The 13,882-nt window shown below is 40.4% G+C and overlaps 1 protein-coding gene across 4 annotated transcripts in view; it reads left to right on the top strand.

The window, feature by feature from the left end:
* Window positions 1-9,543: 9,543 nt before the first annotated feature.
* Window positions 9,544-13,882, top strand: part of osbpl6 (oxysterol binding protein-like 6) — a 169,925-nt gene continuing 165,586 nt past the window's right edge. For all 4 annotated transcript variants that reach the window (XM_067987621.1, XM_067987623.1, XM_067987622.1 and 1 more), the window contains exon 1: window positions 9,544-9,698. The gene's annotated coding sequence lies outside the window, so the exon portion shown is untranslated. The remainder of the gene's footprint in view (window positions 9,699-13,882) is intronic.

Genomic DNA, 13,882 nt, shown 5'->3' on the forward strand with positions numbered 1-13,882 from the left:
TAAATTTTATGTGTGAGTACACATCAGAAAAATGTTGATTCTTTTTTCATAGAGCTCAAGTAAATAGGGTGCATTTATAGGACAATTGACTATAAGACAAAGCATACTATTTTGTCCTTGTACAAGACTTTTGTCAGGCATCAGTTAGAATACTGTGTACAGTCTTGGTCGTCTCATGTGGTGGGTGATATTGAGGCTTTGGAAAGAGTGCAAAGGAGGACCACTAGACTAATTCCCAGTTTGAAGCATTAATTATCAAGATAGGCTAAAAGTGCTAGGACTTTATACTTTAGAGAAGCGTAGACTCGGGTGATTTGATCAAGGTTAATAAGATGATGAAGGGAATAGATTGTGTTTGTGTTGACAGTTTGTTCCAATGAAATAGTTTAGGGAGGACCATAGGACGCACTATTTTAAGTTGTAGAAGGCCAGACCTAGGTTAGATGTCAGGAGGTGGTTCTTTTCTCAAAGAATAGTGGACCTCTGGAACAGGCTGCCGGCTCGTGCCGTGGACGTGTATATATATTGTGATGCACAAGGTATCTCAATTGCTTGGGACAATCTGGATGGACCAGAGGGTCTTTTCCTATCCGTCGTTGTTAGTATGTTCATATAACTGGATTTGAGCTGATAAAATCCATGTTGTCAGCAGCATGTTTTTTACTAGTCACAGTAACTGTGAGATCATTGCCGTTGATGACCTTCAAATTCTGTGTATAGCTGTCTACAACAGTGTTGTCGATGCATTAGCCACTAGCTACATATGGCTAATTGGGAATCCAGATGTGGCTAATTGCATTTTTGAATAGGCAACAGACACTGTCATTGGGCATGTGACCTCAAGTCATTTAAACTACCGTTTGGCATCTTGGACACCGAATGATGCCAAAAGTGTAAATATGCATTTATGTTCTGGTACCAAGATAATCTTGTACCAGTAACAATGAACAACAACCACATTATAAAAGTAGCAGATACAAAGTCCCACAGAACAAAAAGCTTTTAAATTCAAAAAAGCCCACTGTATCTGCATTTCATTTAATGACTGAAAAGAGCTGCCTGTCAGCTCTTTTCAAATCATTAAAAAAAATCTCACTGGCAGTCAGACTAGTATGCAGCATTCTGTATGTGTCTGCGTATGCATAAATAGAGCTCTGCCTTCCCCAACTTTAAAGCAATGCAGGCAGTCAGTGAAAATAGGGCTGCTTGCTCACATATTTGTGAAAATACTGCATTCCTTGGTGCAGCATAAAACAATATCCAATTTTTAGGCTCTTACACCTCAATATCACTACATTGAGGTGTTTAAAATAGTAGCCAAAGCACTTCTGGGTGGAGGAGAAGGTACTAATCTATACCTTTTTATCAAATAGTTTTCCTAAAAGACGTAGACATTTTTTTAAAAAGCAGTTAGGTTGTACCAGTATGGCTTGTCAATATTATTAAACATTTGAAGTGTTATTGCAAGAACATGAAAGTTCACTAGTTGCAGTCTTGAATTTTATCTGAATCTGCCCTGTTTTCAGGAGAACATAATGATGATAAAAAGTTGTGAAAGAAAGAACAAACTTACATTTATATAATGCAGTTCACAACATCTGTTGTAATGTAGGAAACATGGCAGCCAATGTGTTTACAGCAAGGTCCCAGCAATTAAATAAATGACCTGATAATCTGTTGGTTGAGGGATAAATGTGACAAGGACACAGGAGAACTCCCCTTCTCTTTGAATAGTGCTGTGGGATCTTTTACACCCACCTGAGAGGGTAGATGGGGGTCTCAGTTTGACATCTCATTTGAAAGATGGCACCTCTGACAATACAGCACACCCTCACTACTGCAGTGAAGTATCAGCCTGGATTATGTGCTGAAGTCTCTGGAGTGAGGCTTGAACCCACAACCTTCTGACTCAGAGGCAAGAGTGCTACCACTGAACCAAGGCTGCAGACCAGTGTTGGCCAATAGAAATCATTAACTAGTTGTAGGTGTGGCTACGGCAACACTATTTTAACTACATGCACTAATTTTAGTAGAAAAAGCCTTGCATACACACGCAATACAGGTAACCATACTTTACATGTGTATATTTACTTAAACATTTACCACCATTCGATAACCAAGGAAGTGAAGCACTCAACGATCAAAAAACGCTGGCATACTTTGCTTTTCATCTTACCATTTTACCAACAAACGTACAAAAGGGTTGAAGTACACAAGCATACTCGAATATGAGTATTAAGATCACATGCCCAACGATGTTGTCCATTACTCACTTTTTATTTACTAATCCAAAATGCAATTAGCCACATCTGGATTCCCAATTACCCACATGTGGCTAGTGGCTAATGCATTGGCAACACTACGATACATCATATATTTGCATTTGTGCGGAAAGCAGCATTCTTTTGAATGCTGGGCCCCTGAAGTCAGCATCTCTGTCCTCAGCAGAGCTTGGACCCAGCTTGGCCTCTGGCGAGCCATCTCCTGTGCTGTGCTTTCCACTACCTCAGCTCATACTCGCTTATCCCTATATTACAATCAGTTGTACTGTAGGGAAACGCGGCAGCCAATTTGCATGCAGCAAGGTCCCATAAATAACAATGAGATAATGACCATTATATAATGATGTTTGCTACCCTACTCCATTATTTAAGAAAGGTGTGAGAGAGAAACCAGGAAATTATAGACCTGTTAGTCCAACATCTGTTGCGGGGAAGTTATTGGAATCTATAATTAAGGACAAGGTGACTGAGCACTTAGAGAAATTTGAGCTGATTAGAGAGAGCCAACATGGATTTGTAAAGGATAGGTCATGTCTAACAAAACTAAATGAATTTTTTGAGGAAGTAACTAAAGTAGTAGACAAGGATATAGTTTATATGGACTTCCAGAAGGCATTTGATAAGGTTCCACATAAGAGATTGTTATTTAAATTTAAAGCTCATGGAATTGAAGGCAAATTATTGACCTGGTTAGGAGATTGGTTGGGTGGTAGAAGACAGAGTGTGGGGATAATGGGTATGTACTTGAATTGAAAGGAAGTGACTACTGGTGTCCCAAAAGGATCTATGATGGGGCTTCAACTATTCACTAAGTTTATTAATGCCTTAGATAACACAACAGAGAGCCATATATCCAAGTTTGCCAATAACATAAAGATTTGGTGGCATAGTAAGTAGTGTAGAGGGGAGCATAAAATTACAAAGAGACATTGATAGATTAATGCCTCAGTGGGCAAAACTGTGGCAGATGGATTTCAATGCAGGTAAGTGTAAGGTCATCTATTTTGGACCATAAAAGGATGGATCCACAGATTTTTTAAATGGTGAAAAGCTAGGAACAGTGGAGGTCCAAAGAGATTTAGGGCTCCATGTACACATCACTAAAATGTAGTAGTCAGGTACAAAACATAATCTAAAAGGCTAATGGAATGTTAGCCTTTACAACTAAAGGGCTAGAATATAAAGGGGAGGAAGTTATGCTACAGCCATACAAAGCCCTGGTTAGATCACATCTGGAGTACTGCGCACAGTTCTGGGCACCGCACCGTAGAAAGGATATATTGGCCCTGGAAGTCGTACAGTGCGGATTCACCAGAATGTTACCAGGGCTCCAAGGATTAGACTATAAAGAGAGATTACATAAACTAGGTTTGTATTCCCTGGAATATAGAAGGGTAAGGGGTGATTTGATTGAGGTTTTTAGGAGTTTGAAAGGAATTGATAGGGTAGATAGAAACTTTCTCTGCTGGAGGGGGAGTCTAGGAAAAGGGACAGAACCTTAAAATTAGAGCCAGGACATTCAGGAGAAAAGTTAGGAAACATTTCTTCATGGAAAGGGTGGTAGAAGTGTGGAACTCTCTCCCACAAAAAGCAATGGATGCTAACTCAGTTAATAATTTTAAATCTGAGATTGACAGATTTTTGCTAGCCAAGGCAGGTGGATGGAGTTAGGATACAGATCAGCCATGATCTTATTGAATGGTAGAACAGGTTTGACAGGCTGAATGACCTACTTCTGTTCCTATGTTCCTCTGTGCTGTTGCTTGGGAGGGGTGGAGCCAGTGCTGGTGCTTCTTCTGGAGGATTGTCCTCCTTCAATCCCCTCCACCAGGTCCAGATTTTGCGGAGGGTCTAGAAAGGAACAAAAGTTAGAATGACACTGAAAGGCTCCATAGTAGCAGATGATTGGCATCCCTACAGCATAAAATTGCCAAGCTGCTTGAATGACTGATTGCTTGAAGTCAAGGAAAAGGTACAAGTAATAAGCTGAGTGCAGGTCCCAGCCTTGCCATCACTGATGCTCTTCGCTCTGGATGGTCCAACGATATCCATGACTACCAGCTCCATCTGGGTGGGGACCTAGATGCTTGCAGGATCTATCCTGGTTTAGTTCCTCTCTTGCATTGTGAGCTATTTTGTCCTGCAGAAAGAAAGGGAGAGAATCAGTGAGTAGCTGTTGAAAAGGGATGTGCATATGTGGGCCTCCTGCATATAGTTTGCTTCCTGAGAATGAGAAGCAGCAACTTGTGAGCTGGATGGGGATATGGTCAATGGAAAGAAAGTGGCTGGACTGTGAACTGAGAAAGTGTTCATCTGAGGAGTTCAATGTTTAGCAGTTGAAGACAAAATGTTGAAGAAAAAGAAAGAACTTGCATTCATATAGCACCTTTCACAACCTTAAGACATCCCAAAGTGCTTCACAGCCAATTAAGTATTTTTGAAGTGTAGTTTCTGTTGTAATGTAGGGAAGCGCAGCAGCCAATTTGCGCACAGAAAGGTCCCACAAACAACAATGAGATAATGACCATTATATAATGGTGATTAGATAATGCTAGAGCCTGTTGTAAAGGCAGCAAGCAATAGGTGAGTGTGTGATTGGAAAGAGATAGAGTGTTGGTACAGTGTCCCCTTGTGATTGGTGGAGAAGCATGTGGTGGGGGGGGGGGGAAGTTTTCAGAGTGCCGTGGAAGATGGGGAATTGTGGAGACCAGATGTAATGCAAAGATATGGAGACAGAAAGACCTGCACTTGCCCTTGCAGCTCTGGTCAGGTCATTGAACCATTTCCTGTACTGAATCCAGGTCCTGGTGGTGATGCTATGGGAGTTTACTATCTGTGCCACTTCTCTCCAAGCTTGCTGCACATTTTGTTTTGACATCTTCCTGCCATCAGCTGAGAAGAGTACCTCCCTCTGTGCCCTCACCTCCTCAACCAGCACCTCCACAGCTGAGCCTGAGAACCTGGGTGCCCTGCTTTGAATCATTTTGCAGTTGTTCAACCTTTGTACAAAGCCAGACAGAAATTTTAGTGACTTGAATGCAACCTCCCTTTAAGAGGTGTATTCATTCTTTAAATCGTGAGTGGGCAGACCACAGGAAATTCCACCCTCGAAGTGGACGGGCTGCCCATCACCGACGTGATCAAATGGGCAGCCCACAAATCATATTCAAATGAGGCCTGGCAGTTAAAATCATTCGGGCCTCACTCTGATGACGTCGGGCGGGCATGCCATCTATTCCGCCCATTGCATGCTGGAAAACCGCTGCCAGTTAAAATTCCCCCCATGGAAACTATAGCACAGGAGGAGGCCATTTGTCCCATCAGAGGCTGATCTTACACAGACCTGTTTTCCTGCTTCCCCCTGCTGCCCCCCTCTCCCCCACCAAGCTAATCCTATTTTCACGCTTTCTCCCCATACCCTTCTTTATTCTTCCTTGGGTAATTATTCAGTATCTTTTTGAATGCAGTAATTGATTTTAACATTGATTATTACTTGTAGCAAAGTATTCTATATTCCAATAATTCTAATCTCTCCCCTTTGTATATATTGTGCTTATCTTGTGATCATAGTCTCTTGTCTTCAATTTACCTACCAATGGAAATAAACTTTCTATGTTTTTCTTCTCTATTCCTTTTATCACTTTGAACAGCCGTATCAAGTTCCACCTCTATCTTCTCAGTATGAGAACACAGCCCCAGTTACTTTAACCTGTCTTTGTAATTCAGACCTCTCATCCTTGGTATCACTCTGCTAAATCTGCATTGCAATTTCTCCAGGGCTATTACAGTGAGGAACACAAAACTACATACAGTAGTTCACACATGCCCTAAGCATTGTTTTATACAAAGTCAGAATGACCTCTTTTTTTTGGCTTCAATCCCTCTCAATATAAGCCCCCAAATCCATTTGCCTCCTTAACTTAACTACTTAGTTTTAAGGATTTATGTATCTGCACAACTAGATTCTTTGCTCCTTTACTGACAGATTTACCATTTAAGTTATGTTTCTATTCTTTATTTGTCTTCCCAAAATGTGTTAGCTCACTCTTCTGTATTAAACTGATTGGCCCACTTATTTGCCCATTCTCCTAGCCTGTGTACGTCCACTTGTAGTCTCCTGCATCTCCCTGGCAGTTTGATATCCTGAAGAAATTTTGATATCCAGATCGAGATCATCTTTAAATTTATTTTTTAATATTTATGTAAATCAAAGTGGTCCTATCACTGATCTCTGGCTAGCCACTACCTTCCAGTCTGAGAAATCACCATTTATTACAACCCTTTGCTGTCTGCCTTTCAGCCATCTCTCTATTCACACTGCTACTTTCCCATTATGCTGTGGAAACTTAATTTTCTCAACCAATTTCTTTTGTGCCACTTTATCAAATGTTTTCTGACAATCCTTATAAACTACAGGGATGATTTCCCCTGGTCTTAATGCCTCTAGCAGAGGCGCAGTGAACTGGAACTATGAGTTGAAACCTGTAACACTTGTGCTCCAATAACACAGTTCATGAATGTACTGACATGATGCATGAATGCCTCTGATGCGCAGTGAAATTTTGAAGAACAGTTAGGACACCATGAGGCCTGAATCAACAGATTGTGTAAGGTAAAGCAACTTATCTGACAGCAGCTTTGCATTGTTGTCAAAAAGCATTTTGTTTTGATTGATTTGCTTTTTATGGCTGCTGGAAGGTGCAGAATGTGGGTGGCCTTCAGACCCTGCTTACTCCACCAGAGGGGCAGTCTTTGAAAAGTGCCATCTCCTGCAGTGAGACCTCCATGGCTGGGACAGATCTGCTCGTGGTGATGATAGTCACTATTGCCTTGAACTCTATGCGACTGGCTACTTTCAAGCCGTTTTGAGCGACATGTATCAATCGGATCATCCAGTCTGCTACGGACCACTGCGGACATCAGGTCATTGATGTATTGTTTGCTTGTTCAGGCCTCAGCACGCCTGAATTTGGTAGGCTGGGACATTATCATGGCCCTGTCCCACTCCTTGGCAGGACCTTGTGCCAGGAAGTAGGGTAGGAAAATCGGTTCCAGCTGCTGAGAGACCTGCAGCAGCAGCAATGGCTGCCACATTGGGAGCCATCTGATTGTCAATAGATGACAACAACTTACATTTATATCGCAGCTTTAAAGTAGCAAAAACATCCCAAGGCACTTCACTGAGGCGTAAGGAATAAATGGATGCTGATGCTGAGACAAAGAATAAGCAATTAGCCCTTGTAGTGAATTGCAGGTATGACCTCCAGAAATTTGAGGCTGCAGCGTCACTGGTCCTCATTTCCATGTATTAAACTTAGCTGCATGGGGTGTCTGCAGGCGGCCATATCTCAATTGTGAATTCGAGGTTATAGTTTTTGAGGCAGAAAACCAGTGGAAATGGCTTTCATCCCAATTTATTGGCCAAAAAAAAGAAATTTCCCCTTAATGAACGCCCCAGAAATTCTGAAAACAGCACAGACTTTCGAGGCCCTGGTCTCTAATGAAGCTCATGCCCTGGAGCTGCATGAGCTACCTGCTCTCCTAGTGCTGTCTGGGCAGAAAACTCTTGGCAGCACATTCATAGGTGGAAAGACTTTGTCCTCGTTTTTTTTGCCTGGCACATGCCTGGTGTGCAGCAGGAGAACTGAAACTCTTGTATTCCTTCATAATCAAAACCATTACAATCCATTTGATTCCAGTTTACTCTAATCCAGATCCATAATGTTTCCAGTCTAGTCCAGTGTTATTTGCTCTGCTCTGAATAAATTATCATGTGCTGTATCCTAATCCAGACCAGTACGGTTCGTTCTCATGGGTCCATGTTGATTTCAGTCCAGCTGTGGTAAAATATGTTCTAAATTGCTAACTTCCAGAAATTAACTTCAAGATTATAGAGCAACATTGACAGAACAAACACTGATGTAAACCCTCACTCTCATCAACAAAGCCGTAGTGTATTCTCAGGGAGAAACTGTGATGCTTCCTCTTTTGGAAGTTTAATCTACCAATTCGATTGTGCCTTTGGTCTTCTCTGCACCCCCTCCCTCCCTCCCACCACCACTCACTGCTTCCCTTCAGGCCTCTTGCAAACTGCTGCAGAAATGTTATTTTAAATCTTAGGAGTCCTGTATTTAAATTAATGTTATGAATCAGGAAATGATTATTAACAACTTACATTTCTACAGGGAGAATAAAGTGGGGAGAGCTCTTGATGATGCAAATTGAATATGTTCCATTGGAAATAGTGGGTTCAACTGTCTTTTCCAGTTACTTTTTTTTCCTTGTGTTCTATTTTTGAGATACTAGGTTGTACAATGTTGTTCATATTTTTTGTGATGAATTTTTAATTTTGTTCTTGGGCTGTGGATACTGGCAAGTATCTATCTGTCTCTGAGTCAGAAGGCTGTGGGTTCAAGTCTCACTGCAGAAACTTGAGCACAAAATCTAGGCTGACGCTCCAATACTGAGGTTGTGCTGCACTGTTGGAGGTGTCGTCTTTTGGATGAGACGTCAAACCAAGGCTCCGTGTGCCCTCTCAGGTGGATGTAAAAGATCCCATGGCACTATTTTGAAGAAGAGCAGGGGAGTTCTCCTCAGTATTCTGGCCAATATTTATCCATCAACCAGCATCACTAAAACAGATGATCTGGCCATTATCTCATTGTTGTTTGTGGGACCTTGCTGTGCGCAAATTGGCTGCCGCATTTCCTACATTACAACAGTGACTACACTTCAAAAGTAATTCATTGCCTGTTAAGCGCTTTGGGATGTCCTGAGGTTGTGAAAGGTGCTAGTCTTTTTTTTTATCCTTAGTTGCCCTGACAAGGTGGTGGGCCTTCTCCTTTTGGTCTGGTGCTTCCACAATGCTGTTCGGTTAGGTAATTCTAGGATTTTGACCTAGCAATGATGAAGGAATGGCGATTATATGTCCTTTGGATATGTTGGAATTTGTAAAAGTACACCAAAAATTCAGTTATAACACAAAGCAGTACTTGCATGAATAAAAATATTACATAATACTACTGTCTGTCTTTGGTTTTTTTTTTAGATTTCCGAGAACAACCTAAAATTAGCAAAACTCATCGAATCTCACATTTGGCATGTGACTATCTATGATAATCCAGTCCAGTATGATCCACTCCGCTGTAGCGGAGCCGAGTCCAGTTCGATCCGATGTGCTGGAATCCAGTCCGGTGGTGTCTGCCGGTTCCAGTTCGTTACTTTCACTGCAGGGAGGAGTGGGTGGGTGGATTGCAGCACATCAGAGCTCACGGATAGTACGGAGCTGCGCGCCGATAGACAGACGTTTCCAGTCAGAAAAAAAAAAATTAGAAGCCCGGTAAATTTAGCCGTGCCATCGATTGAACCGTGTGGTGCATTCGAGAGAATCAACATCCTATCCCAGAGGCTTGTGTGGTAGGTGCGCTTCTAATGGCACTGGAGCTACAGAGCGGGTTGAGGTTTCCACAATGTGTCGTGAGTGGCCTGTATTGCTTCGTAAAATGGCATTTGATTGTCAGTTGTTATTGTAAACTTAATGTCTATTGTTTGGCTGGTGCAAAGGCAGATTGTATGCCGGAAAGTTTCCGTCTACGTTGTGTAAAGCCGCAGAGCAAGGTGAATGTAAAGGTTACGGTAGACTGCAACTAGGATGCTGGAAACAGCAAAACCAAGAAAGGACCAGTGACAGCAATGCAGATACTGTAAAGACAGGTTAAATGCGAAATACTTTGGAGGATAAGAGACTAACATTTTGATGAAAGCAAGTACTGTTCTAGGTTCACAGCTACGACGCATCATCTAACCACTGAGTTATTTTTGTCTTGTGTGAACTATTTTTTTAATGTATCACACAAATGTAAGGCCATTGACAATGTTCTTAAATATGTCATTTAGTCTGAGTGGCAAAATACAGGTATTAGGTCTGTGAAAAGTGGAAATATTATTTACATATTTAAACAGTTTTACAAGTTTGTGAGAAATAAGCAAACAGTTTAAATTCAAAAAGAATCTTGTGGTATTGCTTAGATAGACTTCTTAATTTTTTATATTGTTCTCCTTAGCAAAATCGTAAAAAAGTCAAATCTCAAACATCCAGAAAGCATATTGTGCAAAGTGAGGACATTAAGTTCATATTTAAATTGTGAATAAATATTTTTCAGGGCAGAGCCACAAATCTGCTTATTCTCTTGCTTAATCTATTTTTTTTCAGAATTCACTTATTTGAAATTTTAGCTAAACAGTGACTTAAATATTGCATGTCATGTGATGTCAGCATGTTAAAAAAAAGAATGTCCTAATATTGAGATTTTTTTGAGCCCTGAAGATGAGCCAAAAATAATCCATTGGAAAGTTGCTTTGAAATAATTATTTATGAAAACAATTTCTGAAACCTAAGAATTATTTTTCTCAGAGAAAGTATTTTTATGATGATAAACATTTGAATATTGGTTTAAAGCAAACCATTTATATTGCATTGATAAATCTGTGGGTTATGTTTGAGCTCAAAATGAAATAGATGGTACTTTTCTCTCACATACTTTACCAGCAGGTCTCCAGTGGCATTGCTCACAGGTTGTCCAGGACCAGCAGTGCAATTTCTAATGTCTGCCACATTCTAGCGTTGCCCAAATACGACAGCAGTCCATTCATTGCTGTAATGCAGCAAATTTACTGAAACAATGCACTACATGATTGATTTAAGGTGAAACTATTGCACACCTTACTATTCCTGAAAGATACAGGCCTCAGAGATAGATTTATGATACCAATTACCTATTGCTTCATAAAACAGGCTTTAAATTCAACTAATTTTGCCTTTCCACCCTAAAATCTTTACTCTGTTATTTACAATACAGTTTTTTTTTTGCTGTACCTCCGATGGTGGATTTTCAGTATTTGCCTAAAGTGCAGGTACTTTGTTTATTTTTCCCTCCTCCCTCCCCAAATTCTTTCTCAGTTATTTACATGATCTTAAAAGTTGTCTTTTTTTTCCATTTTGCACTTCCTATGTGGATTTATAGTTCGTGCTGAAGCTGTTAGCACTGCCTATGGATTCACTAGTGATCAGGCGACCATTCACCACGGCGTAGGCCTAATTCTCTCTGGCTGCAGTGTCCGAGGTCAGCATCAAAGCCTTTCATAAACATGCCCAGGGCAGAGGAGGAAACATCAAAGTCCCTTTCAGCAATACAGAAAAACTCAAACTTCATTAGCTCAACATTTTTATTTAAACTGAATAAAATAATGGGGGAAAGAAAACCTGAAGTTACACTTTGGGTGTGAATGGCTGATGCAATGGACACTCACCAGATGCAAAACATTTAATTAGATCACTAGATGCTTCTGTTTCATAAGCAAAAAGAAGATGATTTCAAACTTAGATTGAGCTATTTTTGTTCATATAATTGTTAAAATGTATAATGCAAGTTCATTGCTTAGTATTTCTTTTCTTTTGTGTTTTACAATAATCACTAACATTTGAACAATTTCTTTACATAAATTATTTTGAAATCAGAATTTTGCTGATATAATTGTCATGTAGTATATATCCTGAGTAAGGACTGGGAGGTTTGATATTCACTTCAGATACGTATATTTCAAATTTGATCAACAACAAAAAGGTACAGGTGAGTTACTTCAGCCAACAATCAGAGCATCTTTCTAATTGCAGTTTAAGTGAACAATTTGTTTACTTTTCCAGGGATGAATATTTAGTAAAATTTCTGCAATGTTAATAGGCGCATTGATGTGGATAACTGATGTGTGTGTTGCATAGTGTACATCTAAAAGGACTTCACATCCATGCAAATTTTTATTAAGCCTAAAATTCAAAAAATCTAACACTGCAATTCGAATCAAAGTTACCCACAATACAGCTGTAAATGTTGTTCATTTTATTCTCAAAAGTGCAGGGATGGTTTCCATTTGTAAAATGTGATTAATGCATGTCAGTGCTTCACAGCAAAGTAGAAGTTATGAGCCTTGAAAGAGCTTCTATCTTATTGACTTAACATTATAAAGATATTACTTCAGGATAAAGAGAAGACAGAGTGCTTCCCAATCTTTTTTGTGAGGCTATTTGGAGGCCATCTTTAAGAAGGAACTAGGTCAGTAGCTGTCAGGAAAGGGGATTGACAGTTGTAGAGATATTAACACGTTTGATTCACGTGTTAGGAAGAGTATAGGGATCTGAGGGGAAGAAGGAAAAAGTCCATGATTATGGTAATCATGCATGGATTGTGAAAGGATGGGCTGAATGGCCTTTTCTTGGTTCAAGCTTTTTAAGCACCCTGGGATGTTTTACTACGTTAAAGATGCTACATAAATTCAAGTTGTTCTTGTAATGTTCTCATCATTAAACCTCATTGAAAAACTAATTTGTAACTCCAATAAAAGATTTTTGTAGTTCTGATTTTTCCCAAAGTCCGATATATATCCTGTCATACGGATTGTGACTTCTTTGTAGAATTCAGCAGTCTTTCTGGAGATTGATAGACTCCTGTATGTTCCACTTCTTTGGTATCTTGATGTATATGCATGGACAGACATACTTGCCAATGCTCTGCATTTCACATGGACATCAGCATTTTTGGGGCATTGTCTGCTTGTTGTGTTCGCAAAGAAAATTAGTGACGCTTTTGCCTTTTATATCCTGCTGCTACTGCAGCGCCTTCAATGCCGCTGTGGGCAAAAGTTATTGTACAGGAACTCCCATCCATAGCGTACACGGAAAGAGAATATCAGCATGAATGGTGGGGGAGAGGAAAGAGAGTGCCTATGTGAACTGGGGCAGGAGAATTTCAGTTTGAACTGGGGACAAGAGAAAGACGAGCGGCAGTGTGAGCCAGGGAAGGGAACACAAGTACCACCTTGAACTGGGTCAGGAGGAAGAAAAGACTGCTTTGAGTAGAAAGGAGAATGCTGGTATGAAATGGGGATGGAGGAGAAGGGTGCCATTTTGAATTGTGGGTGGGGTGGGGAGTGGCACATCGACAGGGGACCCCAGCATGAACTGGAGTCTGCAGAGGGAGTAGAATAGTGAAGTGGGAAGAAGTGTGTCTCTTTGGCACTGTGACAGCCATATAAACAATCAGATAACAGAGAACCAATACTTATCCATAATAGCTTGCAATTTCTCTGCAAGAAATGAAAGAAAAATTGATATTTTCTAACATTCTTCTGCTGTTCAAGTGTTGGAATGTTGGGCATGCCTGTGCTTTGCAATTTCAGTCTAACTACATGCCATAGGCCTATGTTCAGAACAGTTTTTTAATTGCCAGCTTTTTTGAAGATGTCGGACAGCTTTTGCCAATTTTCTAGCTTGGCATGTACAGATTGATATAGTATGGGAGGATTGATACAGAGCTTCCTCTTTTCCTACCAAACCCCACTGAGGAGATGGACTGTGGTCTGAATGTGGAATGTTAATTCTTGTCCTTGATACAGACCATGTTCTGTCAAGCGCAATGAACGTTCCCAACTTCAGTGTAGGCAGAATATGGAGAGTCTGTCATCAATTTCTGTTGTAAACTTTGTCTTCAAACTGCATCTCAGATATCTTAAAAAAAAAGAAATTCTTACTTCTGTCTTAGCTAGTT

The sequence above is a fragment of the Heptranchias perlo genome, chromosome 7 (assembly GCF_035084215.1).
Source record: "Heptranchias perlo isolate sHepPer1 chromosome 7, sHepPer1.hap1, whole genome shotgun sequence".
Taxonomy (NCBI): domain Eukaryota; kingdom Metazoa; phylum Chordata; class Chondrichthyes; order Hexanchiformes; family Hexanchidae; genus Heptranchias; species Heptranchias perlo.